The sequence below is a fragment of the Triturus cristatus genome, chromosome 11 (assembly GCF_964204655.1).
Source record: "Triturus cristatus chromosome 11, aTriCri1.1, whole genome shotgun sequence".
Classification (NCBI taxonomy): domain Eukaryota; kingdom Metazoa; phylum Chordata; class Amphibia; order Caudata; family Salamandridae; genus Triturus; species Triturus cristatus.
In genome coordinates, this window is record NC_140594.1 from 1005064292 (window position 1) to 1005079062 (window position 14771).

The window sequence follows — 14771 nt, forward strand, 5'->3', positions numbered from 1 at the left end:
GATCACAGAAGTGCATATAATGTAAATAGTTCAGTGGGTTTCTGCTTTTGTCAGCGAGATCCTTTTGTTACTTGCAGTTTATAAATGAATACCCTAATATAGAACAGGGAGCTATTAACTGTCATCGAAGAGCTGTGAAAACTGTAAGGTATAGGTTAGAGCGTTATGATTTTTTTACCCAATCTTTCATTATCCTAATGTTGCAAAAAGGGTACATTTGCGTAGAAATAAAATGTTATTAGTAAAGACAACCCCCCCAACCATAGTGGTACATTTTAAATTCTGAATTTTTGCAACTCCAGATCAAGCACTCACAATATACTGCCTACCAGTATGGATGACGTACGACTCTAATACCTTGTAGTCATCATTCTATGTAACATTTCCTATTCACTGATTTACACGTGTGATTCATTGTCTCTGTGTAATGTCTGTGATGTGAAGTGCTCTGACACACCAACACTTGTGTGTGTAGTGCTGTAAAACGAAAGAAAAGCATGTGAGAGAGAGTGGTTATGGAGGCTTGAGGGTCACTGTAAAGGGGCGGTAGCGAGGGAATTCATGGAGAAGGAAGTCATAGGGGGGCACCAACAAACGTTGCACAGGGCGCCACCAGCTCTAAAGCCAGCCCTGCACTATATGGGGTGGTGTTTGCACAAAATATAGGAGAAAAAATATTGTGGGGACAAAATGTTGGGTAAAGAATACAGAGGACAAAAATATTTTGAAGATAAGTTCCTATGGTAAGCAAATGTTATCTTCTCTTAACACTACACATATGTACCTTGATGATACATACATGTTCAAGGTAGGTAGATGTGGAGTTATAAATAGTAAATCTATACTCACCTCATTGCACTTACCTTGTTGATATTTTATTCCTCATTTCTTTAGAGTTTTATATAGCGCGAACTATACCCGAAGATATTTTTTTCTTTGGCACAGGGAGATTAAGTGATTTTCCCAGAATCACAAGATGTTGAGCGTCGATGCCGAGACTCAAACCTGCTTCCCCAGCTTCGAGGTCAACCACTCTAGCCCTAAGGCTACATCCTCTCCCTCAATATTTTTGACACGATATTCTGTCCACTTGATATCTGTTTATTCAATATTCCGTCACACACAGAATATTCTCCTGTGATGGAGGATAATGCGTAAGAGATAGACGCCCAGGTTATACTTGTAGTAACTGGCAGCTAATTGGCTTCACGGATACCTCATTATGAGCTAATATGAGTTATGGTTTCGTTTATGCTTCTTGCCCTCTTTTTACTGGCTGTAGTAGGAAGGTGGACAACAATGAGGTCTTATGAGTCTAGAACGATAGTCAGGTAAGAGTGCCAGGGCCGTGCTTGTATGGTCTGCATTACAATCATTCACAATAAGAGTACAACTGAGAGATGATGACCACTGATAAGGGTAGGTGTTGGTCAAGAACTGCAGCAATGGATTCTATTAGAGTCCCTCAAGATGCCAGAAATCTTTGGCAGATCTCTTCGTTGACTGCCTGTTTGATATCTATTGCGTGTTTGGTTAAGGTAGATTGTTATTACATTTTGAATGGTACAATATGTATGCATTGCTTCTGTCTTGTTAGTACTATTATCTTATGACCACAGGGTATGCATAACTTACTATGCCGTCTTTACTGATTATTGCCCACTCTGGTCTGGGCCTCGCCTGATTCCGCCGAGATGCCGCCTTTGGGAGTCGGGGTCCCTCAGGGCTCTATCTTGAGCCCGACCCTTTTTAATATCTTCATGACCCCTCTGGCGGCGTTGGCGGAGTCGTTTGGGGCCCGGATCGTATCCTATGCAGACGACACCCAGCTCCTCTTCTCGTGTAAGAGAGGAGGAGACTTTGATGGGAAGAGTATCCGGGATTGCCTTGGGGCTGTGTTTCAATGGTTCCAACTGAAAAGCCTCAAGTGCAATTCCGATAAGTCCGAGGTACTTTTCTTTGGGTGCGACACGGAGCCAGACTGGCAGGCTTGGTGGCCTGCCAATATGTTCCCCCCTATATGTTCATCCCAATTGGCTAAGAACTTGGGGGTTAAGATCGACAATGGGTTGACTATGAAGTCTCAGATCTTGGGGGTGTCGGGCATGTGCTTCGGCCTCCTGAGGATGTTACGGAGGTTTCTCCCCCTTTTATCGGAGGAGCACAGGAGGCTGACTGTGCAGGCCCTGATAGGTTCCAGGTTAGATTTTTCCAACGTTCTGTACCTGGGCCTGCCAGACTACCTGCTACAGCGGCTTCAAATTGTGCAGAACGCTGCGGCGAGAGCGATTTTTGGCCTGAACAGACGTGTCAGTGCTGCGGGATTGCTCCAGACCCTGCACTGGCTTCCAATCCGCAAGCGGATTGCCTTTAAGGCTCTGACTCTGACCTTCAAGGCTCTCCATGCGACGGGAGCTAAGTATCTCCAAAAGAGAATTGCCTTCTATCGACCGGCGCGTTCTCTGAGATCAGAACATCTGTTTTTGGCTTCCGTCCCGCGAGTAAGGAGAGTGCGCTTGGGAGGTCGTTCCTTTGGTCTACTGGCGCCACAGTTGTGGAACTCTTTGCCTCTCAAATTGGGGGGAGCCACTAGCTTACTTGCTTTTAGAAAGGATCTTAAATCCTGGCTGTTTATTCAGTAGGTTCAGCCTTGATGGTTGCTTTTCCTTTTGATTCTGTTACTTTTTTCTGTTCTTTTAATATGCTGTGTTTCCATTTAGTAGTTTCCTAAATTAAAGCGCCGGGACACTCTTTTTGAGTAGCCGTGCGCTCTACAAATACCATTTTAACATTAACACATTAACATTAACATTAACTCTGAGTCTAGGGTGCTGTAAAATGCAAGAATCCCGCAATATGTTCTTACACATAATGCCCTGCAAACATTGGCTAAAAACACACACTTTGCTCAAATGTCTGTGAGGGAACATTCTAGAAACTGCTGGATGCACAACATTCCTACCTACCCAGCATTCCCTCATGTCTCCCAATAAAAACTGTACCCTCAGTTGTGTGGCTGGGCCCAGTGCTCGCAACAGGAGCCGATCAAAACAAGGACCGTGTGAAAACTATATGGCCTTTGCGTGGGCCCTACTTTATTCTGTTCCTCTCACAGGAGGTGGATCCAGTCATACAAGTGGGGCACTATTTATATGGTAAAATGTGTGGGAATGCTGGTTGATGGGAATATTGTGGATCTACACAGCTTCCAGAATTTTCTATCACAGAATAATGAGCAAATGTATGTTTTTAGACAAAGTTTTATGTTTGCAGGGCATTATGGGTAAGAACATTTCATGGGATTCATGCAATTCTCTCTACCCTGGACTCACCTGCGTGTCTATGTTTGCACAGATGTCTGGGTTTAGTAGGTGTTCCTGGTTTGTGGATAGCCACGGATTGCTGAACTTTCCCCTAAAGAAATGTAAGGAAAATGTGTTTTTAGCAAAAGTATGTGGTGGATTATCAGCCCTTCTTTGTAAAAAATATTGTGCAGTACAAGCCAACCAGGCCACCATGAACTCCCCTTCAGAAAAATCTGTGTTTAGTAGGTTTGTCAGAGTGGCAACCAAGCTCAATCCAGCCTCACACATTGCGAAAAGGATTGTTTCTAGTGGAAAAATGTGATCTGCCAGTGTTGCATTTTGGGGCCTTTCCGTCATTGGCACAGGGTCCAACCACACAAGTGGAGCGTTTTTCTAATTCAGATAAGCGTGGAAATGCTGGGTGATAAACATATGTGGATCTTAGCAGATACCGGAAATGTTCCTCACAGAAATGTGAACAAAATGCATGCTTTTTGCTAAGGTTTGTGTTCTGCACAAGGTACTGGGTAAAAAAACACCTTGTGACATCCAATCAAGTCTCAGAGCCCTGGATCCCCTTAGGAGTCTATTTTTTTAAAATGTCTAGGTTTGATGGGTGACCGTCAAGCCAAGGCTCAAATTCCACAGCGACACACATCGAAAAAAGGGTTGGTTTTGATTGGGAAATGGGATGTCTTCTCATCTCATTCTGGGATGTTTTGTGTGACTGGTGCTAGGCCCTGTCACACACGTATTGTACCATTTTTATTGGGAGATATGTCGAAACATTGAGTGGTAAGAATGTTGTGAATCGCCACAGTTTCCAGAACTTTCCTTCTCAGAGATGTGAGGATCATGTGGTTTTTAACAAAAGTTTGAGGTTTTCAAGGGGTTCTAGGTAAAACAACATAATGTAGTTCGCACTAGTCGCACCTTCCAGGACTCCTCTGGGTGTCTCATTTTCAGTAGTCTCTAGGTCTGGTACATTGCGCTTGTTCGCAGATGAGCAAGGGTTCAGATTCCACAGCTACTCACATTGTAAAAAAAAAGCATTGCTTTTGGTGGGTGAAATGTGATGTCTCCAGGTCACATTTCTTGGTGTGTTGTTCCACGTTCTAGATTTACTCTGGAACCCTAGGCCGATGTCTCTTTTTGTCTGCATGAAAGTGTGGAGGGGAGGAAAATCGTTCACCAATTACTCATTGCTGTTCCAATGAACTATACCTCTGAAGAATCACAGACTCACAATCCAAAGTTTAGTTAGTTTATTACAAAGCCAAAAACAGTTGGACATACAAGCACCTCTAGACGAGGGTGTAGAAATACATTGGAACTAATACAAAGCCAAATCTACGAGCGAAATCGGGACAGTGCAACATGCACAGAATAACCAGTTTCAGAATCAGGATACAGAAAAAAATGGCTCCTACGTCCAAATTTCCCTACATGGGGGGTTGGTAGGTGAAAAGCATTAGTATATCCCTACTCTACTGCTAAAGTGACATCCCTACTTAGCCTTACCCAGGTAAGTTCTGTAAAGGTGTCAGCTCGTGAAGGCTTCCTAAGTAGTCCATTCAAATTGAATGGGTGAGGTAGCATAAAGCTACAGAGCTCGTTCTAAGATGCTCTCTCTTGCAAGGTGTTAGATTTGGGGGTCTCTAGTTGGCAGAGGTAGGTACCTTTGTCCAAGTAGGGGCCCTTGCGTTTAGTCAGGGTAAGGGGGTACACTCCTAAAATAACCCCTGCTCCCCCTCTTGGTGGCTTGGCACGAGCAGACAGGCTTATCTCAGAGGCAGTGTGTAAAGCATTTGTGAGCACATACAGTAATCAAGTGACAACACTACAGATGGACACCACACAAGTTTTATATAAAAATAAGTATGCTTTATATAGACTTATCACAAGACCACAAACGACAAAAATCCACAATTCTGATCTTAGAATGGTAGAATTAGCTTAGTTCTCTTAAGATGGTAAATGCAACACTCAGGGTTCAACGTACCTTAAGATGCGTAACGTAAGACAACAAAAGTGTTGCAAGGACGATGATGCGTTGAAGATCTGGTGCAAAGAAACAAAGATGGCGCTTTCTTCTTGATACAACACACTTCCCGGTGATGCGGCAGCGTCTGCTGCGACGTCGATCCTCTTCTCTGGCGATGCGAGATGTTTCCACACGATGCGAGCCGCGACAGGCCCTGCGACACGCTTCCCAGGGATGCAGCGGCGTCTGCTGCGATGTCGATCCTCTCCACTGGCGATGCGAGTTGCTTCCACAATGATGCGAGCCACGACAGGCTTTGCGACACTCTTCCCGGTGATGTGGCGGTGTCTACTGCGACATCGATCCTCTTCTTTGGTGATGAGCCGCGACAGGCCCTGCGACACGCTTCCCGGGGATGCGGCGGCGTCTGCTGCAACGTCGATCCTCTCCCCTGGCGATGTGAGGCGCATCGGTGGCCCTGCGATGACTCAACGATTCTTCTGTGACACGCTTCCTGATGATGCGGCGGCGTCTGCTGCCACGTCGATCCTCTTCTCTGGCGATGCGATATGCTTCAAGTTGTGAAGCGGCAGTGCGGCGACACGCTTCTTGCTCGTGAGTCGCGCTTCCAGAACCTTGCGACACGCAGTCCCTCAGAATGCGTTGCAAAACAGCAGGCACTTCCAAAGAACTCTTGGAGAGCTGGTGGGTGAAGTCTTTTGTCCCTGAGACTTCAGCAGGAGGCAAGCCCTTTTCTCAAGCCCCTGGAGATCCTTCACAACTTGAATAAAGTACACAAAGTTCCTTTTCTCCTCTCTTTGGCAGTAAGGCAACCACTGCAGGGCAGTCCCTCAAGCTTAGGGATAGTCTCTCCTCAGTCTCTCTGGTTCCTCTCCTCAGCAAAGGTTTCTTCTTGTCTCCCAAAGTGATCTAAAGTTCTTGGGTTTGGATACCAATATTTATACCCAATTTCTCTTTGTTCTCTGAAGACAGAGGGGCCTTTGCCTAGTCCAAACCAGTTCTGCTCAGTCCTGGAGCACTTTGTTGACAAAACTCCTTCTTTCCTTTCAGAGTGCAGGGCAGAGACATCAGACACACCACAGGAGGTGGAACCAGCATTGTGGAGGAAAGGCACAGCCCTATTCAGGTCCCAGGTGCAACTCCTCCCACCCATCTAGATGCAGATCTCTCTATTCAGCCCTGTGCTGACTCACCCTGTCTCCTGGAATCCCCCAGCCCCTGTCACTCAAACTCCAGACAAGGAATACACAGCCTAGCAGAGGCAGGTTTGGATGGTTAGACAAGAAAATGCCTACTTTCTAAAAGTGGTATTTTCAAACACAGAATGTTAAAACCAACTTTACTAACAGATGTATTTTATCATTCTGAGTTCAGGCATACTAAACTCAAATTTCTACCATGTTCCCTGAGTCAGTTAGGATTATAAGATGTAATAATCAAACTGCCCATTCTGGCTATGGGGGAGCAGGTAGCCTTGCAATAGTGAAATAGAAAATGGCTGTACTTTACTATTAGGACATGCCACACACACCAGGCCATGTCCTACCTTATACTTACAATGCACCCTGCCCTTGGGCCTACCATAGGGGTGTTTGATAGGAAGAAAAGGGAAGGTTTAGGGACTGGCAAGTGGGTGCACTTGCCCAGTCAGCATGGCAGTACCAGACTGCACACAGGCTCTGCAATGGCAAGCTTTAAACACACTTTAACAGGCTGCTTCTGTGGGTGGCAACCAGTGCTGCAAGCCCACTAGCAGCATTTGGATCACCAGCCCTGGGCACTCCTGGTGCACTGTACTAGGGTCTGACAGGTAAACCAAACCAGCCAATCATGGAATCACTAATCCATACAACAATATACCATAGGGAGCACTTGCACTGTGGCACTGGATAGCAGTGGCACAGTGCCCAAAGCATCTAACACCAGCAAAATCACATGAGGCAACAGCAAAAATGGAAGGGAGACCCACGCCAAGGTGCCAGGTCTAACACAAGGCAAGGCAGAAGTCCCGGACTCTGTCCCTAACTTCAATTCAAGAACTTCAGGTAGCTTCTCAGAATTCATCTCACTATCACCCCATCCAAGCAAGGCACCTCCTTGTGGGTAACTTTCCATGTAGCAGCGATGCTCCCAGACCTTGACTCGATGACTTTGATTCCCGGGCTCTCTCCGATGAGAAAGAACACTGTCCTTCATTATCAGTATCGCCGTTCAATGTATCTTCTCCTCCCTAAGCCTAACTCCGAAAACAAAGACATTATACTAACTTACATGAATGAATTACTCCACCTGCAACAGAAACGTGTGAAAGAACAAATTCCACATGCACATGAAATTCACTAGCGAATCTAATACGAGAGCTTCCAGGGAGAAATACAATTCAAGCCTACAGAAATTGGCCAACATAAGAAACGGCACGTAATTTCATAAAGCACACATATAAGTGAACATTATTACTGAGCACATTTAAATCAAAGCATTACCTAAGCACACTAATTATGGAAATTTTTGTTAGTTACATGTACAATTCTACACATTAAGATTTTCATCTAGTCACATGTAATTGCAATGTTGATTTATTCACATTTATACTGAAATACCCCTAACACTTCACTTTTCATGTTATTACAGTACACGATATAATGGCACAAATGTTAACAAAATAAAGGATTATATGCTGGTGTGAACTACCCATGATTATAATGCACCCGTATGAATGAAAGAGCAAAATTGTGCTCTAACATGTGTTTGTGTTGTGTCGGCTAGGCCCAGCCACATGACTAGCATAGCAATTTTATCAAGAGATGTATGGGAATTCAGAATAGTAGAACGTTTGGTATTACCAACTAGATTTCACTGCATTTTTGGCTTCCAAATGTAAGTCTGTGTGCAAGAAAGAAGACATTCTGCAAAATGCCCTCTTAATCACATGACGGTATGGCTAACTCCAAATTCACAGGTGTCCAAATAACTTCTTTTCCTAAACCCAGTATCTTGTGCAAATTTCAGAAATACATAGGTTTCCTTCATACCAGTAAGATATTGGGGTATTAGTTAAGGGTGGTGAGAAACCACCTCAAATAATAATCACAATTCTAGCCACAGTGAACCACAAAAGTCACTAGATAAACCTGTGCTTAACCTTCTGGTAGTTTGCCACAAAGCAGTCAGGCTTAACTTAGAGGCGAAGTGCAGAGTGTTTATGCATCACTCAAACATCAATACAATGATAACACAAGAAAATCCCAAACCAGTATAGATACATAAAGAAGATTTTAATAAATAAAATGACACCAAAAAGACAAAAATCCAATCAGTAAAACCAGAATTATGAATTTTTAATGTTTAGGATTCAAAATAGCGCCAAACAGCGTCAAGCACAACCCCGGTCATCTGGTTGCTCTTGACCAGGACAAAGTCAAAAGTTAATGCCAACCACAATGGAGTGAGGGTCGGACAGAGGAACTAGGTTTATCCTGGTGAAAAGTCTCATCTTCAGACTTTGTTTCTGGAATGGAAGTCAAAAATCCTCAGCGGGGCCAGGCAGCAGGCTGTGACCGAAGAGGGCTTAACAGCATTGAAATAGCTGCTAGACTAGGAAGTGTCGATGTAGTTGTGGATCTTTAACTGGAAAGCTCAAAGTGGGTGAAATTTGAATTTCACTTGCAGGGAAGGTCCCTGCTGGTTGTGTACTTTTCGCGCATTTGCCTGGTAAAATTTCTACCTTTGGATTTTGTCACTTTTTCGGAGCTCAGATTCTTCCAGCGGGGCAAGACTGCAGGCTGTGGCCGAAGGAGATCCATGAGGCTGTAAAACTTCTCAGCGAGGTCCAGCTGAATCTGATTTGCTGCTGAACAGAAGAATGTAGTGGGAGCAACCTGGATTTCAGGCTCACTGGCGATGCACATTCTTGGATCGGCTTGGAGGTTGGTGATGGTCCCCCATCTGTTCTCAGAGCAACAAATTGGCAAATGTTTCCAAGTCTCAGGTTTCAGGAAACCTCAGGTGGAGTATTCTTTGACACATGCCAAGGGCCCAGGTCTTTTGGGGACCGCACCTAGGGATCAAGAATCCCTCCAGCAGAGGCTAGCAGCAGTGTCTTAGGTAGGTCCATTGGAAACTGATCAGCTGGGAATGCAGAAAAAGGGCTCTTGGAGCTTGTTTTGTCTCTGTAGCTCAAACAAACAGGCCAGTCTTATGGCTCTTGGAGTCTACTTCCTTGTCCTTAGTACAAGAGGGAGAGCAGGTCCAGTCTTTCATGCTCTTCTCAGTTGACAGACAGAATGTTTGGTTCTTCCTCAGGGCCAGAAGTGATCTGATGAGGGTACTAGGAATGCCACATATATGACCAGTGCCAGCCTGTGGGTGAGGAAACTCCTGCAACTTTGTAATCCATTTGTAAAAACGTCCAAGGGATGACCCTACCCACTTTTGGAGCACTTCATGTGTATTTCACTGTAAACTATCCCACAGTGCCACTCTCTACCTAAATCTAAAATGGCAGAACCTTTCTTCTTATGTGCAGAGCTCCCTGTTCCCCTCCTGATGTGTGGCTATGATAATGAGCAAACCTTTCCTTATGGTCACTCGAAACCAGTTCCAGGGCAGCCTTTCACTGCACTGTTTGGACCAAGCTGACTAGGAAGACAAAGAAAGGCAGGCGAAAGTGTACTTCCAGTGACAGGGTAGGCACTTGTTGAAGCTCAGTAAGGGGCTGGCACGACTCCCAGGCCATCTTGCTCAAAGAAAGAAAACACGTCTCTACACCCAAGCCTATTGTATACTGTCTGGGAGCAATAAACATAACACCATCGGAAAGCCATTAACAGTCAGGTGTCACTGGACACTGGCAGAAGGGCACATTTGAAACATAAAGGTTCAGCACTTTGCAATGTAATCGCATAATACAGTTCAAAGCAGTCAGCACATGAAGAGAAATCCAAAGTCCAGTTGTTCTTTCTTTTATGTTCAATGGACGTTCTTTATTACATTTTCATAAAAAGCACAAGAAATCATAGCCGACGCGTTTCGTCTCATACTGAGACTTCTTCAGGGCTTATTTGAATACAGATGACACTTATCAGAAATCACGACAGAATTTCATAGTTTCCAAGATTAGAGGAATTTTTTCACAATGCTTGAGTCCATGATTATGGCTTGGTAACCGGCAGCAAGTTCACTTGTCAGCTTCCCAGTAAAGTGAGATTTCTGGCAAGTGTCGTCTGTATTCAAATAATCTTGTGATTTTTATGAAAATGTAATAAAGAACATCCATTGAACATAAAAGAAAGAACAACTGGACTTTGGATTTCTCTTCATGTGCTGACTGCTTTGAACTGTATTATGTGATTACATTGCAAAGTGCTGAACCTTTATGTTTCATATATTTATAGGAATTTATTCCTTAGTGAGGAGTATAGAGGGAAGTCCTCCTCAGTTCTTTGCACTGACATGCTTTACTTATAATACTATATCTGTCAGTTTGCTTTAGCCCCTACCCTCAGCTTGTTCAAATAGAAGGGCACATTTGGCTTAGGCAGGAAATCAACAATGTTCTAAAAGTGTCAGTTGTTTAAAAAAAGCTATATAAAATCTGACTTTACCATTTAGTTGAATTTTAAATTACTATTAACATAAGTCCTGAGTAATTCTTCTAGCTGCCCCCAAACCAAAATTAGGCATTGTAAATTGTTATAATGTAACACATTGTTTTCCTATGGGAGGGATATCCTTGCCATAGTCAAGAAGGCCTTTGGCGGTTTTCCACTGACAGGACATGTCAAACATTAAACATACATGTCCTACTTTTTAAATACCATGCTCCCTGCACTACGGGACTTGAGCACCTAGGATAGGTTTAGGCCTGGCAAAATGTTTATTTTGCCTCGTTGTTTAAAACTGCCTACACAAGCTGCAGGAGCAGGTCTGCAGACATGTTTTTACAGTGCTTCTATAGGGGGTTGCACAAGGAGTGCTGAAGCACACTTTTAGCATTTAATTTACAGGCCCTAGGTACACATAGTACCATATACGAGGGATGTGTAAGTAAAGATAACACTGGTTCGCAGGAATAAACTGCACAGAGCCTAGGGCCAGCAAATACGGTTTCAGCATAGGAAGGCAAATATCTGGGGGGAATACCATGCAAAAGATGGTTCTCTCCAACAATAGTAACCAAACAAAGTAAGAATCCAACCCAATCGAGATATCAGAAAACAATCCTACGGTAGTGACCTAATTTATTCTAAATCCAGTGGTTTGCTACTATCATTAGTGGGAGCACAACCTCTTTGTTAAATTCCCCTCACACACTCTAATAGTGTCATGCTTCATCATAGGGGTACCCTGGCTCCTAAAGGCCAGGGTGGGCTCAACCGTCTTTCAGGGAGCCCTTAAGAGAAAAAGGCAGGGCGGTTTTAAAGATGAAAAAAACACTATCACCTCCAAGTATCCCTTTATTATGGAGAGGCAGTGGTTATTAAAAACAAGAACAAAGGTGTCTGTAGGATTTAATGGTCCTAAGACCCTATGTCATAAATAGGGCCATAGGGCCATTAAATCCTACAAAGGCATACATAGGGTCATAGGACGATTAAATCCTACAAAGGCATACATAGGGCCATAGGACCATTAAATCCTACAAATGGCATACATTGGGTCATAGGACCATTAAATCCTACAAAAGCATACATAGGGTCATAGGACCATTAAATTCTACAGGCATACATAGGGTCATAGGACCATTAAATGCTACAGGCCTACATAGGGTCATAGGACCATTAAATCCTACAGGCATACATAGGGTCAATCACAGAGCCCACAACACATCCTCGTGATGAACTGGTAGTCTGGAAGCTTTCGTTGAAATGTTCAAAAGTCTAACATAGCCCTCTTTCCAAGAAGAAACAGGTTTGGAGACACATAAGTTGTTGCAAGATAAGTTGAATGAGTGGGTATTGTCACCTTGTTACTTTGGGTCTCAGATGCAGGTAAACGAAATATGAAAAAAAGGTGGAGATAAGAGACATTAGGAAAACTACTCTGAAAGTGTAGGATAAGGCACCTAAAGCCACTGCTCCTATTGACGTTCAGCTCCTGCAGACTAGAGATGAAACACAGTTCTGTTAGATTTGTCAAGAAAAAATAGTACCAGAACATGAAGGAAACGGCAATAGTTTTGGCCCACTCAATTTCTTTGCAAGCCTTCATTCACAAATTGACACTGTCTTGGAGCGATATACAAGCAAGCGATGTGTGTGCTTATTTGGGAATATATTGAATTCAATGTTGAGGGAACCAATGGGAGATGAGAGGGCAGATGAATTAGAGTGAAATTCAACAATTACCTGATTAAACCCTCTTACTTTCAAAAATACAAATCAGTCCAGCCAAAAAACACTGTGAGTGAGTGTGAGTGCATCTCTCACCAAGCTCCCAGAGCGGGCTTACAAGGATGGCTAGTATGAGGGTAGACTTGGCCGACTACTAGCCCTTGCAGTAGTCAGACCCCAAGGCAGCTTCCAGTAAGAGACAGAAACACACTGAGGTGCAGAGGCTGCAAGGGGCTAAGCAGTCCATGGAAAAAGTCATAATTCCAGAAGTTCAAAATGCACTATCTATAGGGAACTTCCTCGGTGGCATTCCCAAAATCCTGAGGAATATGTTTTGGCTCAGTGCTGGGCATCTGTGCGTGAAGATTCCCTGACCTCCTCAAGAACAGAGTTATCTTTCAGTCAGTATAATTGGGACAACGCCAATTACCTTCAAATCAGATATCTGATCTGGTACCCCACAAAACAATGGTCTCTACCATCGTGGGCATCTAACAACTAAACAATCTTTCATGGAAGTCACATGAGCCACACAAATTCCCAGGAAGTTTAATGAACATATGGATGGGCGTGTACAGCACTTGCCCCAGTTGAATATCATGAATTGCCTGAGTGACTGGGCTAAAGTAACAAATGTATTGTCATTAGCTTTCAGCTACAGACAGGCTTAAACTATGTGTTGGTCAAAGCTATAGTTTCCAATATACAAAGAGTGGGCTGTGGGTCAGCACCTTGCTCATGGTTGGATAGCTTTCTGTCTCTATCAGTTGTCATCTCTTGATTTGGTGGCCTTACTTCACATTAATGTGCTCAGGAGAATTTCGGTCTCACAGCATTCTGATTGGTTGACTTGTGTCCTTGGCATTGCCTACATTCAGGAACTACTTTTTTAAAGTACGCACTCAATAGGAGTGCATGTGTTTATACTTTATCTCTTACCAGTGTTCTCCTTCCCCCTTGCCCCTGTCATCCAGTCGCACTCTGTATTGCTTCCACAGCTCATCATTTGCTTCCATCGATGTGTGCACATCCACTGAGGCCACCTTTGAACTGGATTTAGTAAAATATAACAAACGCATTCAAAGATGGCCACTGTGGATGTATGGGCACCTATGGCAGCTATCTGTAAATGACATTTCTTAAATAATTACAAATGCATTCAAAGATGGCCACCTTGGATATGTGAGCATCCACAGCAGCTATCATTGAATGCGTTTGTAATAGTTTAATACATTTCATTTCAAGATGGCTGCTAGGGATTTGTGCACATTTGCTTTGACTATATAACCCAAAGAGGCCTTGACAAAGCCAACAGGTTTCAGTGGCAATACCTTTTGCCTTTGCCAATGCTTGTTACAAAATATATGTTTAGAAAAAGTTTTCTTAAGAAAATGAATTCATGAGGCATGGATCAAGAAAAACATTTCCTCTAAAATGGTGCAAAAAGGAGATGCCACCAGGCTCTTATTAAAATACAAATGCATTTCTTTTCTTTTCAGCATTCGCTGACCTCTATGTTAACTCCATCTCATGTACTTAGAAGTACAGCATAAAGGAAGGCCAAGCCAAATAGGGGAAAGTGTATCAGGTGCCTCACTTTAAAGGCAAAGCTACACAGCGCCCTGAGGAAATGTACATAGAGGCTTTTTTCTAAACTTCTTATCTCAAACTCACGTTTGAGTCAGTCCTTTCTTATTGACTGCATTTTACAATGCTGTTTTGAATCTTGTCTCTTGGGACACATTGTATTATAGTTCCTGTGGTCAACACCGTCCTCAACCCCTCAAATTGGGCACAACTATCATGCAGATTACCTGTGAGATAGCACACCCACACTTGTATTTAGACATTGAATCTGACACTCTTGCTCCCATCTCCTGCCCAATAGTGTACAACACATTTACAAACACTGCCTCTTCTTCATCACCCATCTCCCTCAACATCACCCCAGCAAAATACATCTCACTAGGCTTTTCTACCATCCACAAATCAAAAGGTATTTATATTAATAAACAACCACCTTGCTACCTCTCCTCCTCATCTTCTCATAGAACTCTCAATATGTTTGCAATATGCTATCTTGCATCCCAGACAATGTGGACTCCTACGCTCCTTCACTTTATAGACACA